A 19,454-nucleotide genomic window follows, 5' to 3' on the forward strand; every position below is an offset into this window, starting at 1 on the left:
ACCTTTGAAGCTAACTTATGCTCCTTGGATATGATCCTAAGTTTGTTGACTGTGGGGCGCAGTAGCTCAGTGGTAGAGCATACACCTCCGGTGCTTGGGGTCCCTGGTTCGATTCCAACTTGCGCCGTGTGGACTTTGTGGTGGATAAACACCGTGCTCGTGGTTTTTCTCTTGGTTCTCCCACTTTCTTCATTTCACTCATCTCTCATCATCACCGTCCCCTTTAGCCTAACCGGCATAGGCGTGGGACGTAAAACTTAAAAATAAGGTTGGTGATCGTTGTCGTTTAGGTGGTTGTTGTTGTTCTGTTAAGTTTCTGAGGTATATTTTTTTATGATCTTTTAGTTTCCTAAAACTACTTTCCTTGCCTTACAGTTAAAATAAATATTTGCCCAGTTTTGCGCCCCAAATCCGGTGAATGGGGCACAAGCCCCGTTTGCCCCCTTAGTTACGTCCCTGTTCAGAACGTAAGTTTATGAACAAATAACTTAATTGAGGAATTTGTAAAGCATAAAACGAATTGAATTATTAGAAATCGAAAAATTTTGGTACTGTGACATTTTTATTTTCAATCTATCTTCATTGACATTGAGACTTTGTGAACAACCAAATATTAATATAACAGAATGAGATTTCTAATTAAGTATCGTTAAAATTTTAATGTCCTGAATTACAAGAGTAAAACGAAGATTTTGCCGCCTTCTCGAAACAACATTTTTAAAAATCCTATAGTTTACATACATTCATAAATATAGAAAAATAGATTCACGCTATCTTCCAGTGATCAAAATGAAAATACTTTCTCACTAGTTTTACTCGTTTGCCGATAGGGACGCGCCAACGCTTTAGAATATATTCCAGACCTTTCCAGAATTGTTTCTAGATGTCGCTTTCTTTCATGTTTATGAAATCAAACAAAATAATCAAAAATTAACCTAAACTAAATGTATTATCTCTGAAGCAAATATAATAATAATTTCTCTGTTGGTATAAGCTATTAATTAACCAGTATTAAATTATGGTAGTTCTCGTAAGTATCTACAACAATCGCTCTCAATAGAAATGCATAATGAACAACTTAGATATGAACTTGAACATCAAACGTGGGGGGCGCGGTGGCTCAGTGGTAGAGCGTTCACCTCTGGTGCTTGGGGTCCCGGGTTCGATCCCAGCCCCCGCCAAGTGAACTTTGTGGTGGACAAACACCGTGCTCGTGGGTTTTCTCGGGGTTCTCCCACTTTCTTCATTCCACCATTTCACTCATCATCACCGTCTCCTTTAGCCTAACCGGCATAACCGTGGGACGTAAAACTCAAAGTTTTCATTTTGAACATCAAACGGATGTTACCAGAAGAAGAAGCAGCCTTTTTCTTTTCCCTTTCATATTCTTGTTTATTTTTGCAGAGACATATGGGTAAGTTAAGCCCGCGTCTCTAATACTTGTTACTAATCTTTTATGGCAATGGTTTTCAGCCTAATTTCTACCAAGACCCCATTTCATCACATCCTCTTACTAGTGACCCCCCTGATAATTTATGGTTTGTAATAAGCTTGTGTGGGATTTTTTTTATACCTACTTGCTGAACCTGCCCTCTCTACCAGCGCATCATTCATAGATGAGCATGAATCCTTGTCATTGCTCACTACATCTGTGCATGTCTCTTTACAGACACAAGTTAAAAACTCTTCATAAAAATCGGCAAGAGATACCATAAATGGAAATTTTTTCGATTTTTTTCAATATCTCGCAGCGTTAGCAACATTTGAGTTTACTTCCGGTTGGAGTTTCTAATTCATGTATGATCAGTATTTTTCTTCTTACATGCAGTATGAAATAAGCAAATACATTACATAGACAATTAATTATATATCAGTGATATGATATTTATTGGGCAAACCACTCCGAACAATAAAGATCGATCTTAGACTGGAGAAACGGTTATCCTTCATTTATAGTTATCATTTGGCCATGAAACAAACGTCTGAGAGATATACAACCCTTGTATACAACTATGTGGTGCTGGAATGTATAACTCATAGGATAGGACGCTTTACTTAAAAAAAAATCAAAATTTCCCAATGAACACCTAAAAGCGTAATAAAGAAATAACACCCATTTTTAATACTCAATTAGAACTGGACAATCTACAAAAAATTTGGAATCGACGGCACGTTTCTAGCACTTCAGGTTTTCGAGGTCTCATTGTCGGAGGAATTGGAGACAAACATATAAACTTTTCTTTGAAGACAAATATATAGACCTAGCATTTTAATATATAGATTGCGGAGATCTCGTGATATTCATATATTTCTATAATATTAGAATCCATTTTTTTTTTTTTTTTTTTTGAAAAAAGTGAATGGATTAAAACCAAATTTAGTCAGTTCATTCATATTACAAATATCGAATCCAATCGGTCATACTGTTCCAGAATGGGGTCCGTTTGAAAATTTTAAAACTTCATAACTCCCTTAATTTTGGATCAAATGATAAAAAAATAAAGTTATTTATAATTTTGGTTTAAAAAAAGCTTGAAAAAATAAAGTTATTTATAATTTGGGTTAAAAAACTTGAACAGTTGTTTAAAAAGTTATTGACTATTTTAAAGGATTTGATGATGTGCACCACGAAAATTGAACCGGACATTGTCGCACTAGTGAAATCACACCGTACTCAGTTATCTCATTAGATTTCAATTTTAATTGTGTTTCAATATGCATTTTTGGTTGCATTTGTATTTTTTTGGTATTTCAATATGCTGTTCTCATTAGCTTCATATCGAACCTCATTCATTTAAATTGATTTTTAAACAACTCTGCACCTGTTGAAAACGTTTAGTACAATTATTTTTTGTTGTTCGTAACAAAAAATAAAAATAAAAATATACCTATCAGAACAAAATTCAAAATAATATTTAAAAATATTTTCCGGTATTAAAATCTAATTATGTTTTTCCTTTCCGCTTATCTTCGCAACCCCCATGAAACTCTCTCGTGACTCCCAGGTTGAGAAACTCTGTTCTATGATATTAACCTTAACTGTGCTGGTAAAAAAGTCACTTTTGTCTGCTGGTGGGGTATCTGAAAACCCCACATTAAATTTACACTATAAATCTTATAGTTTTATTGCATGCAATACTTGCAGATATGGTTACACATAATCAGGACAAACGTACAAATGATGTTCCTTGTAAATACTATCCTTGGAATTGCATTGAGCAACAAATATATCTGCCTACAACGAGAAAATGCACGTCGCTGAAGAGAGGCCGTGGGATATTTAATTACCCCACAGCACAGTCAAGGGTTAAGTTAATTTATAAGATTGTTTGTTTGTTTGTTTAACTTCAGTCACTCTTTCCAGCACCTATAAGATATGAGACATACCTAAGAATCCAAACCACCGTGATGTGCTCAATGCTATCCCACCGGGAGCCGAATCCAGGACCATGTGCACTAAATGCATGAGCACTAGGTACTACTCCAGCAAGAACATAAACTTTTGAGGATGGGTTGTAGGTATATTTATTGGTAAATATTTTCCCACTAGTTAGTTTTCAAGATATCAGATTGGCATTTTGCACACGCATTGCGTACACTAGTTAGTATTGTTCAAGTGACTTCACACGCAGTGATTTTGAAATCTGTACGTTAACACAGGGCCTAAACTATTAAAAAAGGGATTTTTTAAGAAAAGCATCCCAATTTTCCTCAAATTTCCCTTTTAAGGTATACTACACACACATCCGAATGCTGCCGTTTGGAAGGTTGTGTTATTCTGAAGGGAATAAAGCACGAACCAAAATCCTAGAGTAAACAATGATGATGCAGCAGCTGCTTGACTGAAAGTCTAAAATCTTCCTTAAAAATCCCCAAACCCCATTAACTAACTCAACCAAGATAATTGCTCAAGCTATCCATTGCGGAAAAAAAAATAACAAGAATTTTAGGAATGATCCAAAAAATGGATTAAAAGACTGCGATCATGGAAAATAAATAGTTTTTGGATCAAGGGTTCCACAAAATTTTGGAACGGCCCCTAAATTCAGAGTTTTCGTATTTTTTTACGGAATAAGCACATCATACTAATTTAAGTGATAATTTGGATTTGGCTACACTGTATGTACTTCTCCAGATATAAGGCGAATAAGAAAATGTTTGATTGAATGAAATTTACTTTTTTTTTTTATGAAGGACCACAAAATTTTAGAACGGCCCCTAAATCGAGTTTTCGTATATTTTAAGGAATAAACACATCATACTAAGTTAAGTGAGAGTTTGCGTTTGACTACATTATAATGTAGTTCTCCATATATAAGACTACAAGAAAATGTTTGATTGACTTAAATATATTAAATTTTTTGGATCAGGTGCCACACAATTTTAGAACAGCTCCAAATTCAATTTTTCGTATTTTCTGCGGAATAAGCACATGATACTGAGTTAAGTGATAGTTTTGGTTTGGCTACACTATCTGTAGTTCTCCAGATATAAAATGTAAAAGAAAAATATTGCCTGAAATATATTGGATCTTTCGACACAAAAAAGTTGTTTCCGTTGAAGAGTTATCGTGCGGAGTTCCGGAAGTAGGTACAGACCTATTACTTGTTTGATTTATCTGTGCATGCGGCAGTGTTGCGAATTAATTTCCTTGTTTGGAAGTGAAGCCACCATCATTGAAGGGTTGCCAGAGGTACTGGTTTTACTTGAGACTTCTTTCACATGTAGTTTCTCAAAAAAATCAAAAGCATGTGCTGAACCAAATCAAATTTACTTACAGCAGTAGTGTACATACTTGAAGTAAATTTGAACTGAATAGATATAAGTCGATCACTTGACCACGCGTTAATGATTAAAATGTTAGAAGCATGGTCATAGAGACTTTCATATGCTTCTGTGACATCACCCTGAGATTGTATTTCAGTACACAGAGGTGAACCAAATTGGAGGGGGGACAGATAACAAAAAAGTCACATTATTTTCAGTTTTCGTTAGTCATACAGGTTTGAAATACTGATGAAATTAGGTAGAATCCATGAAGGGTTATGGCTATCCAGATGTAGCACACTCAACTGGGTAATGTGGTCAGTGCATCAACTCTAAGATTATTTCTGACTTTCTGGAGCTGAGTTCGCTGCTTCTTAACATTCACGTAACTTCCCAATTGCCCGACGATAATGAAAAAAAAAAAAATCAAACCTTTCAATTTTACGTCCCTTGGAGGCTAAGGGAGATGACTCATGATAATAATGATCGGAATTGTTGTCCATTACATGGCCAGTTTGACTCGAGCTCGAATCGAATCAAGGACCCAACTCATCAGGTCGAGCCCTCTACCACTGAGGCACCGTGACTTTTTATAATTCAGGGTGAATCCACTGGAAAATGAAATGAAATCTTTAAGTTTTACGTCCCACGATTATGCCGTTTTTTTAGGCTAAAGGAAACGGTGATGATGAGTAATAAATGAAATGGTGGAATGAAGAAAGTGGGAGGAAACGGGAGAACCCCGAGAAAACCCACGCACACGGTGTTTGTCCACGACAAGGTTCACTTGGTGGGGGCTGGGATCGAACCCGAGACCTCAAGCACCAGAGGTGAACGCTCTACCACTGAGCCACCGCGGCCCCCTTCTGGAAAATGTTTGTTATTCAATTGGGAGCAGAACCGAGAACCACGTACTACGAATTTGAGTTCACGTGCGTTAACAATTAGGCTAAACAAAAGTTCAATATTTTTTTTAAAAGAACTTGAGCATTTCGTTTCTTTTCTTAATGGTCAGTACTTGCAACCGGAGATGGTAAATTTTCATCCATATGTTAATAAGAAAGAGACCCTTCCCAAAACAAGAAGAATACAGTACACAAAATCTCACGTGAGCTCCTTCGTGGCTAAGCGGTTAACGTACGCGCTTTTGGCGTGGCAGACCCGGGTTCGTTCCCGGTGGGAGCTCATGTGGTTCGGATTCCACGTTAATCAGTAGGTCTACGTCTCATATAGCCTCGCTGCTGAACGCTACGTTAAACTCAACTCAACAAAATCTCACTTGGAATTAAAGAAAGCTAACGGAAGGCATTTTTACCATGACTGTACAATACTTGTGATAAATTGTAAGAGAAGTCGTGTTATCGGTGATTACAAATGGAATATACTGCATATTAGCATAATTAAATTTTTCATATTACTATACTAAGAGAGGTGGAGTTGAGTGCGTCATCTCCTTGTCTACGCCACTGGTTTACAGTGTGCATTTACGCATATAGTTTTAACAGTACGGCTGCATTAAATATATCAACTTTAATAACAGTTATCACACTTCTGTGTACCTCGCAAACAGCTCTTTCTATCGTTTTATTATATACAATATGAATTCACTTTTATCTTTCTTTTCTAAAAAGTTTTAACACTTTGTATGTGGTTCTCAAATATCGGAGTACGTTACCATCTGTGTCGATTTTCTTTTTTTAAATTTTCATATTCTACTTCCAGATTCGGTGCCGCGGTGGCTCAGCGGTAGAGTGTTCACTTCTGGTGCTTGGGGTCCTGGGTTCGATCCCAGCACCCGCCAATTGAACTTTGTGGTGGACAAATACCATGTCCGTGGGTTTCCTTCCATTTTCTTCATTCCACTATTCTATTAATCACTCATCATCACCATCTCCTTCAGCCTACCCGGCATAACCGTGGGACGTAAAACTCAAAGATGTCATGTCATTTCCACTTCCCGGAATTAAATTTCTGGGCTTTCGGCATCTATAGCCATGGTAAACCTCTCGTATGAGAGATGATGTTCCTCGGCGATCACATTATTCGAGGAAAGGGAGGGAAGAAAGATTGCGGAAGAAGGAAGAAGCGTAGGACCTGTTTGTTAGGTAAGCAAGAAATGAACTACGCTGAAGGAAGTAGTCATTGAATGATAGGGATAGGTCGGAGCATGTAATCACGACAAATGAAATACGTTGTGGTAGACCATCTCATCTCTACACATTTTGGTGCTCTAATGTTCTAGCCACCCTGTAAAGTATTACAGAAATCCACTCATACTCACGAAAATTTCTCCAACTAATAACTTCCTGATTCGATCTCTGGCCAAGTAAGTTTGTGATGGACAACATCGTGTTCTTGGATTTTCTTGGGATACTCCCGTTTCCTCCCATATTTTCATTCGACAAATTATTTCATCATCATTCATCTCCCTTAGCCTAATGGGCATAATCTAGGTCTTAAAAGGGTACATTTCATTTCAAGTAATCGCAGCATATAAATACAACAACAGCGACTCCACAATCACACGTACTCATTAGATCTTTCATACCAGCATAAGTCTCACTTCTATAATTCTAATAAAGCCTACGATATTGCTTTGTAGTCTAAAATAATTTTATGATTTTTTTTTGAGGATAGTCATTAGACAAATTACTGTATTAAGAGCATAAATAGCTGTAGGTACGTAGAAGAATTGGAACAAATCGCGTCCGATTCACAAGCACGAATTAAGAAAATGGTGGTAAGGAATAGTGGAAAATACGAAAGTAGAAATTAAATACAAGAACACTGTTAAATTATATTGCATGGTAAAGCAATTCAGAAGGGATAGCATTCAAGTAATCCCTAACTGAAAAATGAAATCTTTAAGTTTCACTTCCCACGATTATGCCGGCTAGGCTAAAGGAGACGGTCATGATGAAAAATGAATGAAATGGTGGAATAAAGAAAGTGGGAGGAAACTGGGGACCCTAGGAAACCCACGCACATGGTGTTTGTCCACAACAAAGTTCACGTGGCGCGAGCTGGGATTGAACAGGGGACCCCAAGCACCAACTCCACCACAGAGCCACTGCGCCCCTAACCCCTGATGCTAAACTGAAAGATTTCATTTCATTTACGGTCGAACGGTGGCTCAGTGGTAGAGCGTTCACCTCCGGTACTTGGTGTCCCTGGTTCGATCCCAGTTCTCGCCGTGTGGACTTTGTGGTGTACAAAACCAAGCACGTGGGTTTTCTCGGGGTTCTCCCGTTTCCTCCCACTTCCTTCATTCCACCGTTTCACTCATCTTTCATCATCACCGTCTCCTTTAGCCTAACCTGCATATCCGTGGGACGTGAAACAAAGATTTCATTTCACTTACTATTCAAATATATTTATACATATAACCGTAAATGGAATATAATTACTCACCTCAACTTGTTAAATATTAAAATTTGTCTTCAGTTTTTTGAGTTTCTCACCCCAATCCGGTGCGCCAAACTTTTGGAGTACGCGTAAGTAACAGGAATGTTGAGTGGTAACGCTAGAGGTAGACAATTACGCTACGCTAAGTAATTAAATGGTCTTCGAAAAATAAATTAACTATAATGCACGTGCTCTGAAATAATTTTAAAAATTATTATCCTGTTCTTATACGTCATGATTTGAAAAATATTAAGACACGTTAGATTAAGTAATGGATCTAAAATGAAGCTTCTTAAATGAAAAGTGTTGCATTCAACTTAAAAATAATCCTGACTGTAAGGCTGACCGTAAGTAAAATTTTATTTTTAACAACACCTGGTAACGATTTTTATATCTAATTTACAATACTTTCAAGGTGATTTCCTTTACACTGTATAATTTCAGAAATTAATTTTCCACCTGGGAATTGAATTTCGATTAGGTTCAAGCACGTTCGCATTAAATCATCGTTGGGCGCTCACCTACGCATTTCGTTCTGCTGCTATGTATCTGCTTCCTCTGTTTCCATCTACCTTTCGTTCGGCGCTTTCAATGTATTATTATTAGTTGCTACATAAATGTATACGACATGTGAGAGGAGTGCTTACACCAGGCATGTATCCAGAAATTTTCAATGGGGGGGGCAGTATATATATATATATATATAGTGGCGGATCCAGGATTCGATCAAGGGAGGGGTTAAACCAAAGTCTGCAGCTTTATCCACTGTAAAGCAGGATTGAAGTCCATTTTATCCAGTGTATACCTGAACGTCAAGGGGGATATAGTCTATATAGCCCCCCTTGGATTCGCGTATATATATACACACACTGTATTCATACATTAACAAACATGCGCAGGAGAAATGTGACAAGAACAGAGAGTGCCGAATTGGAGTAGGGATTTAAAGCGTTCCGCTGCAAAAAAAAAAATTCGCTTGTTAAAAGAGTTGAGTTGATTTTGAGTTTAACGTCCCTCTCAGCAGCGAGGCTATATGAGACAGGACCTACCGATTAACATGGAATCCGAACCACATCAGCTCCTGCGTGGATTCGAACCCGGGTCTTCCATTCCAAAGGCGCGTGCCCTAACCGCTTAGCCATGAAAGAGCTCTCGCTTGTTAAAAGTGTTTGTTGGTATGTGTGTGTGTGGTGGGGGTGATGAGAGATGGGTCGTTCTGTTACACATATGCTGCCTTTTCTTCTGCATTTCGACAAGAGACGTTAGGTGACAATTTCACGAGTTTTTTTCTTATTGCTGCAAGTACATTAAAAAAATGCATTCAATGTTAGGGCTCGAGCGCCCTAAATACACTACTGGCTCACCCACGACTAATGACATTAATATTTACTCATTGTAGGTCCAATATGGACAAACACAAGCTGCAGAAAAGGCAATCACTGTTGGAGGTTTGTGATGAATGCAAAGAGGAGAACTTCTGTCCAAATATATTTTTAAGTACCACTGAAGGCAACGGTACTCAGTCAGAAGGTAAAGGACAACTATCAGGGGCGCACCAGTGAGGGGTTCACCGCGTTTGGACCCCCCAAGACTCAACATGCATTTGTACACTTTGTCAATAAAATTATATTTGTTTAGCAGAGAAATGATTGACGTAGCATGAAAATTTCATCTTACACTTCATCTGTATTTTTTTTTTCTTATAAAAGCTGTCTACTTCCATCTTTTATTTTCTTCTGAAAATATAAGTGGAAACAGCTTACTATTACTTATTGTCTTTTCGGTTGCAGAACAATACTTGTTCAATACTAATACTACATAGACGTAGTAGCTTGGAAGAGTGAATTCCCTCCTCTTCCAAAACTTGATCTCCTCTCAACAAAAATTTCTGAGTGCACGCCTGCCAATTATGATTTCAGTGGATGGCACGAAGGAAAGTCCCTCTCCTATCCAGAGCTATGGTACCTCCCCCCCCCCCCGTCGTGGAGCATTTCAACCGATCGTCTTCAACCTGAGTTCTCACTATTTTCCCAGTGCTACCTTCCCCTCCGCTTAATCAACATTCCTTCATAAAAAATCTTCTGAAATCATTACTTATATAGAGTTACCGTATGACAAATATCAAAAATTAAATGAGCTTAACGTCCCACGTTGTGCCCTTTAGACAGGGAGACGGGTGATTAAGGCGAGTGAGTGATGATAGAAGAATTGGTAGAATGGCAATGTGGGAGGAAACATGAGTACTTGGAGAATACCCACGGTTATCATGTTGTACATAACACAATTACTTGTCCGGGATCGAAACAGAGACCTCAAGTATCAGAGGTAACTGCTCTATTACTGAGCCGCCGTGTTTCCATGAGAGATATGAAGAAAGATGGCATTTCTAGATTGTATTCGACAGATCTACTGGCATACGAAAACATATGCGATGCTGATTACGAAAATATTAAGCATCTTTATTCTCGCTTACAGCTAGATAGAGTGACGCATTCAGAATATCATTGAAGTGGGCATTAAAACTCGGAAACCCCTCCCTTACGTACGTCACCTCTGGTACTTGGGGTCCTTAGTTCGATCCCAGCTCGCACCGTGTGGACTTTGTGGGGAACAAACACCGTGCTCGTGGGTTTTCTCGGGATTTTCCCGCTTCCTCCCACTTTCTTCATTCCACCATTTCATTCATTTCTCATCACCACCGTCTCCTTTGGCCTAACCGGCATACCCGTGGGACGTAAAACTTAAAGATTTCATTTCATTTTTCCCTTACGTACGCCACTGGCTGAATGTGTTTTATTTACCTTTAAATTGAACAAAGCGGATGATTAATCAACTTCAATGATAATTAAAGATGTCGTTTAATGAGAGTCTGGGAAGAAACGAAGAAATCTCCAGAAAACTCATCCACATGATGTGATCCACCTGAAACTCACTACGGGCGTCGTTAGCAGGGAGGGGTCGAGAGGCCCCCTAGATTTTAGTCAAATATATCTAAAGAAACTATACTACTTTGTGTATATATAAAATTTGTCAGAAAGAGGATTTTGATTTTGATTCATCCGTGTTAGGGATAAGAGGGTTAAAAAAAGCTAACGACGTCAGTGAACTCACTAGGCCTGGGTTCGAACCACGAATCCCTAACACCGAATATGAGAGTTCTACCAATGAGGAAATTGGCTCCCTTCTAAATATACTTAGATAGCTAAATAGGCTATATAATATTTCTATAATACTTTAGATTCAAATTCTCTTCACTTACATTTCCTTCACTTACTGCATGTATTCGGTCTTTCAATATATTTTTAAAATTCATAGAACTTCACAGAATTGTTGGTTGAGGTAAACGGTTCTTTTTTGGGAAATGAAAAAAAAATCAATACAAAATTAGCACATCCTTTCCTGAATTTATTCTAAAACAAGCAAAATAATTATTATTTTGTTAATGTAAGCTGCAATTAGAGCAATATTAGAGACCTACAGAAGTTCTCAATCACCGTATATACAATATATTTATATATCTTCACAGAGTCGACCCTAGGCAATTTGTCTCCCCGTGCAATGGTATCATTTGCAGCTCTCCTCCTTTCTTCAGAAAGAGCAAATCTTAAAAGCCACGGTTTTAAGTATGCTACCACTCATGAACAACAAAGGAGAGAGAAAGTGCACTCACACTCAGAAAGGCTCAAACACTACAAATATAATCTCTTTGCGTCTGCTTTTTTTTCTTTTAAATAATAATCTATTATCTGACTGAAAGACTTGTTTTCAATATCAAGCTTCAATCTCAATATATCAGTTTGCAATTCCAGTGCAACTAGCTCTTATATCTTTATTTCTTGATTTTCCTTCTAAAATTGTTAAAAAAAATAAAAAGAAACTTATTTCCACCTTCAATGATAAGGGACTTACTTGTGACAAAGACAAGACTAGTTTTCATATAACAACCGCGAGAACAAACTAAATGGAACAGATGTTCGCTACTGTTTGAGAATTGAGTTCTTGTATTTGACAACAAGTTCTTGTTGGGATTTGTTTGACCATTTGCTTTAGCACTGTCCATGTGACCTTAAACTAATGTGACCTAAACGTGATTAATGAATGTAGTATTTAAATAGAAGGTCAGCTTAGTAAATTTAAATACCATCATCATGAAGTTTGTTTCCAACTACAAATATTTATTTTAAATAATATAGTTATGATACATTTTTCCACCTGTCGAAACTTGCTGCTCCGTTCAAATGCACTTTTACACATTATGGTATAGCCAGCTCTGTATCTTCATGCGGTTCAACTTAAAATATTTCGTTATTAGTTTCACTTGTTCGCCAATAGAAGGAGAAAAGTGTTTGTGATAATTCCTCGAGCTTTTTAAAAATTGTCCCTAGATGTAATCAATACTGTCTTGTTAGATTAAAAAGCTATCAACAAAAATTAACATATATTTATTTCACATTCTCTGAGAAAAGTAACAAAATTATTATTCTGTTAACATAAGCTTTGACTTGGGTAACGTTAAGTTATATTAGACCAAATTAAGATATGCAACAGCAGTTCTCAATTGGAATATGCTGCAATCAAGTTAGAAATAAGTTAAGACTGAATTGAATGTTGCTTTTTGTTTCTCCATTAACATTTATTTTATTTTTGAAGAGACATATGGGTGATTTAAGCCCGCGTCTTAATTATTCTTAATAATCTTCTATGACATTAAACTAATTGTTAAGTATGTTTGTTTTATCGAAGTTTAGTGCCCTCTCCAGAACAGAGAGTATGAGACGTTGAACAACAATTTAAGGTTAAAACCTAAATCACAGTAACGAGATCAATGCTCTCCTCCCTTGAATTGAACCCTGAATTGCTTCCACCAAAAGTACCCAAACAGAGATGCCCACTTGATTTTTATTTCAAGAGGAAAGTGGTAAAAAAAAAAAAAAAAAACAATACGCATTTCGTACAACTTAATGTAAGTGTGAACATAATACTTACGTTAGTGTAACACACTTTGCATAAATTTATTAACTATAGTAAATATACTATATTATACACAGCGATTTATTTCTAAAAATAAAGGTGCCGGTATGCAAGACCTCAGGTTCATCATGGTTAAAATGTAGCATACCTTTCAGGGTAATAATAATAATAATAATAATAATAATAATAATAATAATCCATTAGCATATCACTGCAGTCTTGTAACTAAAAGGTCTAAGTACAGAAGCGAAGATATATAATGAAAGCATGGAAGTGAAAAAATGCACATTCAACCCTGTTCAGAACAGTGGCGGATCCAAGGGGACGATGGGGGAATCGTCCCCCCCCAAGAAGAGGAAGCTTTCTTATTTCATGTATATAAATAGAACCCATCCCAGAGTTTGAAGCTCTTAAAAGTAGCTCTAAGTAGCAGTATAACAATCCGCCGCCCCCCTCTAGAAGTCGGTCCTGGATCCGCCCCTGCTTATTTCATGCAGAGAATAAAATAAAATAGTCTGTCTACTCCTTGGCATTAAGTATTTGAAAACCAAAACTGTTCTGAATATCCATTTTCTAATTTCCATAAAAGAATAAAGGTAACAAGAAAGAAAAAAATATACATCACACAGATAAGGAAATAAAATACTATATTTTATTTCGTTGGTGTTGAGTGTTTTTAAAATTATTCAGAATGTTTTTCCTCATCTGCGACACGGGAGAAATGCGAACGAATCCTGGTGGGACCTTATGTGATTCGGGTACAATGTTAAGGTGTAGTCTACGTCTTAAACAGCCTCGGCACTGAACTCCAAATCAACCCACCACCTAACCAATTGAAGTCGGACTGGGCAGCGCCTTTCCCTGTTATAATTCGGGTATAGTGAGTGGCTCAATGAGAAAGGTCTCATCTCTGATTTCAAGATCGCAATCTTTTGATCCACTTTTTGGGTCATTCTTAAAATTCTTGTTTACCCCGTACAAACCATTTTCTTTCTTTCTTTTCTTTTTTTTTTTTTTGTATTCTTTTCCTTACAATAATATACGTTGAGCATAAAATTTCGAAAGCTGATTTCCAATATTATAACGAACTTGAAAATCAGATTTGAAACACTTTCCACTATTAGTTTAGGAAATAAAATGTTTTGAACTTTAAAAATCGTTTCTTGAAATATTAGTAAAAAGGATCATCCCCTTTTCTCACTGTACTCTTCAATTATTATGCATGTAGAGTATGTTAAAATTTACATGAACATTAGTGAACGTAATTATATATACAAGAAAAACAATTATCAAACGTGAAAAAGTGTAGTGGTTCTCAAGAGGAAAACCAAAGTTAATTAAGTGGAAAATAAAAATAATCAGGAGGGAAATCAAAATTAATTTTAAAAACCCAAGAAAGTAACCAAAAGTTAAAATGTTTATTTAATACATTTTTTAATGTAAACACACAGGGTGGACATTTATCTTGATCATCTGCTATAACGGAGAAACCAAAAGGAGAAAAAAGCGAAAATTTGCAAGAAGCAACTATAGGGAAGGGGACATCGTTGCGTGTATTAAAGAGAAAGACCCAAAAACGGTGTTGTCAACCCAATATAAGGTTATAATTTTTTTTTCAAATGGCACTACTTCAAGTTATTACATATTTCAAATCAACATGTCAAACGTAAACTTAAAATACAATCTTTATTATTTAGTGTTGCAAACTAAGGATGTTCTAGTATCACAAACATCTAAAGCTCGGAAGCCTCCAACACACATGAAGCACAACGGAGGTACACAGGATAATGCATATCGAAAGTGCTTTAGCGATGGATACTATAGTCATGGTATGACTTGTTTCGAATGAATAGGAACTACGTTATCAAGGCTTATTTTTTTTTTTTTTTTTTTTTTTTGAAAGCCTATATTTCAAAAAACTTACTTGTATGGTTTGTAATGAATGAGTAAATTATTTTGCCGTTTACAGCACTTCGATATCTCAACCCAGAGATATGATAAACATTGTTGAAGTTTGCTACACTGCTTAAATCGTGTAATTGCTAGAGCTTGATGTAATTACAGCTACTAAAAGCTATTGCTATAATGCTATGGAAGAGAAGGGAAACAACAATCATTTTAGATATTTTCCACAAATACGCCATTTTCAGCATTATATTGGGTTGACAACACTCTTTTTGGGTCTTTCTGTTTAATACGTGCTAAAATGTCCCTATCCTTATAGATGCTTCGTGCAAAGTTTCGCTTTTCTCTCTCTTTTGGTTTGTCCATTATAGCGGATGATCAAGATAAACTATTCACCCTGTATATTATCAAGGCAGAGGCAGGTTAAAGATTGTAATAAAGTTCCTTATGCAGTGATTCCCAGCCGATGTGTCACGAAGTCCCGTAGGGTTTGTCGCGAAATTTGAGAATTTACAACATTTTAGAAAAAATGAATCAGTTTAACATCCCACGCGTATGCCCTTTAGGCTAAGGGAGACGAATGATTAAGGCAAGTGAATAATGATTAATGAATTAATGGAACGAAATGTGGAACGAAACGGGAGTAACACGAAATGAAATAAAATCTTTGAGTGTTATGTCCGAGGTATCTGCCGGCTAGGCTAAAAGAGACGGTGATGATGAGAAATAAATGAAAATGGTGGAATGAAGAAAGTGAGAGGAAACGGGAGAACTCCGACAAAACCTACAAACATGGTGTCTGCCCGCCAAAGTCCACTCGGCGCGAGCTAACATGAAACCAGGAACACCAAGCACTAGAGGCAAGCGCTCTTTCACCGACCTATCATGCACTCCTTAGAAAATTTTAGAATTTAGTTGATATTTATTTTAAGAGAGACTGTACCATTCAATGCCTCCAGCGCCAGAAATACTGCTCAGTACTACATATAATTTCTAGTTTAAAGAATCTTACAGTCTTACACTACTATTGTGTATATGATTATTAATAATATATCAAACAAGTGTCTCACTATGTAAAGTGTATCGTCAGTCGAAAAAGTTTGGAAACCACTGTATTAGTCTATACTAATTCTATGGAGTCAGATTCAATAGCTTTCTACTGCAATAGAGAAGAATTTTGCTGCATGTACGGCTATCTTAAAGCGCTTATTAGCAAAACAGTCTGTATGAGCAGCTACAACATGCGTTCCTGATATCTAGAGACTAATTTGTGCCTACATGCAAAGAACGAGATACACATACTCGCTAGACACTTTGCGAACGTTTGTTGTTAGTAGTAAGCAATAACTCTGTTCCAAGATGCAGTAGTCAGTAGGTTTTAGAATACGAATACATTTATACATGTAACCGTAGACACAATGGGCCGTATGAAGAGTAATTTTGAAGCGTGATTAGTGCCATACTAAAGAATTCGACTAACTTAAGGTTCTTGTAGTAGTCAGACCCTTAGTATGACGTTAATCATACTTCAAAACGACTCTGCAGAAGGCGGAATAGATTTACTGTGCGTTCAAAGTGAAAATACTTTGTCGTTAATTGTACTCGTTCGCCGATAGAGGCGCAGCAACATTTTTAGAATTCGCCCCAGACGTTTTCAGAATTGTTGCTAGATGTAGCATTTCCCGTTCTGTTGAGTTCAAACACAATAATCAGAAGTTGACATAAATTAAATGTATTATTTCTGAAGCAAATAGAATAATAATTATTCTGTTGGTATAAGCTATGAATTAATCATTATTAAGTTATGGTAGGTCATTCTAGGATCTAGAACAACAGTTCTCAATAAAAATATGTTACAACTAATTAAGAAATGAAATTAAACCTGAAATGGATGTGGCACAAGAACAAGTCACTTTTTCTTTTCTTTTGTTTATTTTGAAGAGACATATGGGTATTTTAAGCCCGCATCTCTAATAATCTAATCTAATATAAATAAAATAACAGTTGGTTGTGTGTCTGTCTGTGTCTGTGTGCGGCCTGAGGACCAGAGGAGTGGACCTAGAGTGGGAATGAGGTACAGGACCGACACTTCACAGGATCGACACGGCATACGACCGACAATTCAGCTCAGTGTCGGTCCTGTGCATGTAACCCCCTAGAGTTACCAATTTTTGTTATGGGTACGTTGGTCCAGGTCCAAACAAGGACAAAGTGTTTTTTTTTAATTCGCACAAAGGGGGCCTCAGAGGGGTGTTTACCAGAACACTACAAGTACTAGAAAATGAACGATATTAGTATCAAATCCACTGTTTTCGCGGTCGCTGAGATGAACGGAGATACTCCTACTGGAGTTGACTTGCAAATAAGCCCCCATCGGCTGGGGGCGTTAGGCTTTTTTTTTTCTTCTTTCGAACCAGGCGGTCTCAGGGGGCGTTTACCGGGATACGTAAAAGTAGTATAAAATGACCAATATTTTTTTCTTTCGTTGTTCACTTTGTTTAAATAAATATTTTATCTGATCCCGTCGAAGAATGGGTATTTCAGCTAGTTCTTAATAATCTTCAATGCTAGAAGCTAACTTATAAGTTTGTTTAACTTCAGTTACCCTTTTCAACTTTTAGGCTATGCGAGACATAGACATATAGATTAAGGTAATACCGGAATGCGTTCATTCCTCTGAGTCAGGAGTCGAACCCAGAACCACGTGCGCTAACTACCAGATCACCTGGTAGAGCAGAAATTCTTAAGAATGGGTTCTATGTATACAACAATCGTAATCCTTTCTATATATAAAATTACACGAATTGACATAAATAAAATTGTACTTCCGGTTCAAATGGAAAGTTGAAACTTGGCATGATTGTAGCTTTCTGGGACTAACCCACAGGAAAAATTGCCAAAACTGAATACTTTTAAGTCTTAGAGAGTCTAAAGGGGGGATGAATTGAGTTGATTTTGAGTTTAACGTCCCTTTCAGGAGCGAGGCTATATGAGACGTGCACCTACTGATTAACGTGGAATCCGATCCACATGAGCTCCCACCGGGAGTCGAACGCGGATCTGCCACGCCAAAGGCGCGTTCGCTAACCGCTTTGTCACTTAAGGACTCTAAAGAGGGAATGAAGAAATTCCCCATGGTATATAAATAGACGTTATTTAAGACATATAATATCAGGTTTTTGGATATTTGGAATTAGAATAGAAACATTAAATTCGGTATATTTGTAGGTTCTCGTTAGAGTTACCTGAACAAGTCACCAAAAATAAAAATTTCAAACTTTAGTGGGGATTTTATGAGCAATGGAAAAACCTTTCCCATGTAAGTTATATGAAAATCTTCTACAGCCCAAAATGTTCAGGGACTTCCTGTGGGGCTACAAAGATTAAACTTGGAACGATTGTAGCCTTCCGGGAGCAACCCACAGAAAAGTGAATATTTTTGGATTTTTAGGCGTCTGAAGGGAAAATGAAAAATCTCCCTGTTATTTATATAGACGTTTTCTTGGAATATAAAATATTATCTTTAAGTAGTTGAAATAGAAAAAGAAACTTGAAATTCGATAGAATTGTGGGTCTGAGGTGCAAGTCCGTAGGCCGAGCAAATGCGAGGGTCTAGGGGCAAGATCCCCAGCTGGTCAAAGGCTAGTAGACCTATAAATATCTATAAAAGAAGAAGTGGATGGCTTTTAATCAGCAAACTACTAAGTATAAACTTGAAATTTGAACAAAATACTACTTTTGTCAAGAGATCAAAGAATAAGGTAGAAGTTTTAGAAAAATAAATATCTATAGCTGAAGTACCCATTCTTTTCATGAGTTAGATAAAATATCTATGTGAAGAAACTGAGCAACGAAAGAAAAACAATATGGGTCATTTTCTACAATTTTACATGTCCCGGTAAACGCCCCTGAGATCCTCTGGTTCGAATTTTGAGGAAAAAAAAATGCCTTTGGTCCGCAGCCGATGTAGGATGTATTTGGAAGTTAAGGAATGTAGGTGAATAACCATTCATCTCAGCGACTGCGGAAACTATGCGTTTGACACTGATTTCGGTCATTTTGGGTTATTTTTACTGTCTCGGTAACCCCCCTGGTGACCCCGGACTGCACCTGAATGGGGTGAATTTGGAAGTTAATGCGATCGGAGTTTCACCAATCATCTCAGCGACCGCCAAAACTATGGATTCGACACTGATATCGGTCGTTTTCTACTACTTTTACATGTCCCGGTAAACGCCCCCTTGAGACCCCTCTGGTTCGAATTTTGAAAAAAGTGATTCGTCTTGGTCTTGACCTGCACGAAGATACACCGGACCAAAATTTGGTAACTCTCTGTCCAATCGTGTGGTCCCCAAGCCTCACACAGCACACAGACAGACACGCAAACTAACTTTTTATTTTACTTA

General features: G+C 37.1%; 1 protein-coding gene across 1 annotated transcript in view; it reads right to left on the bottom strand.

Annotated features, from left to right (window-relative positions):
* Window positions 1-19,454, bottom strand: part of LOC145674209 (uncharacterized) — a 34,713-nt gene that overhangs the window by 8,169 nt on the left and 7,090 nt on the right. The gene's annotated exons all lie outside the window — the stretch shown is intronic.

Source organism: Thermobia domestica, chromosome 17 (assembly GCF_964235325.1).
Source record: "Thermobia domestica chromosome 17, izTheDome1.hap1.1, whole genome shotgun sequence".
NCBI classification, from domain to species: Eukaryota; Metazoa; Arthropoda; class Insecta; order Zygentoma; family Lepismatidae; genus Thermobia; species Thermobia domestica.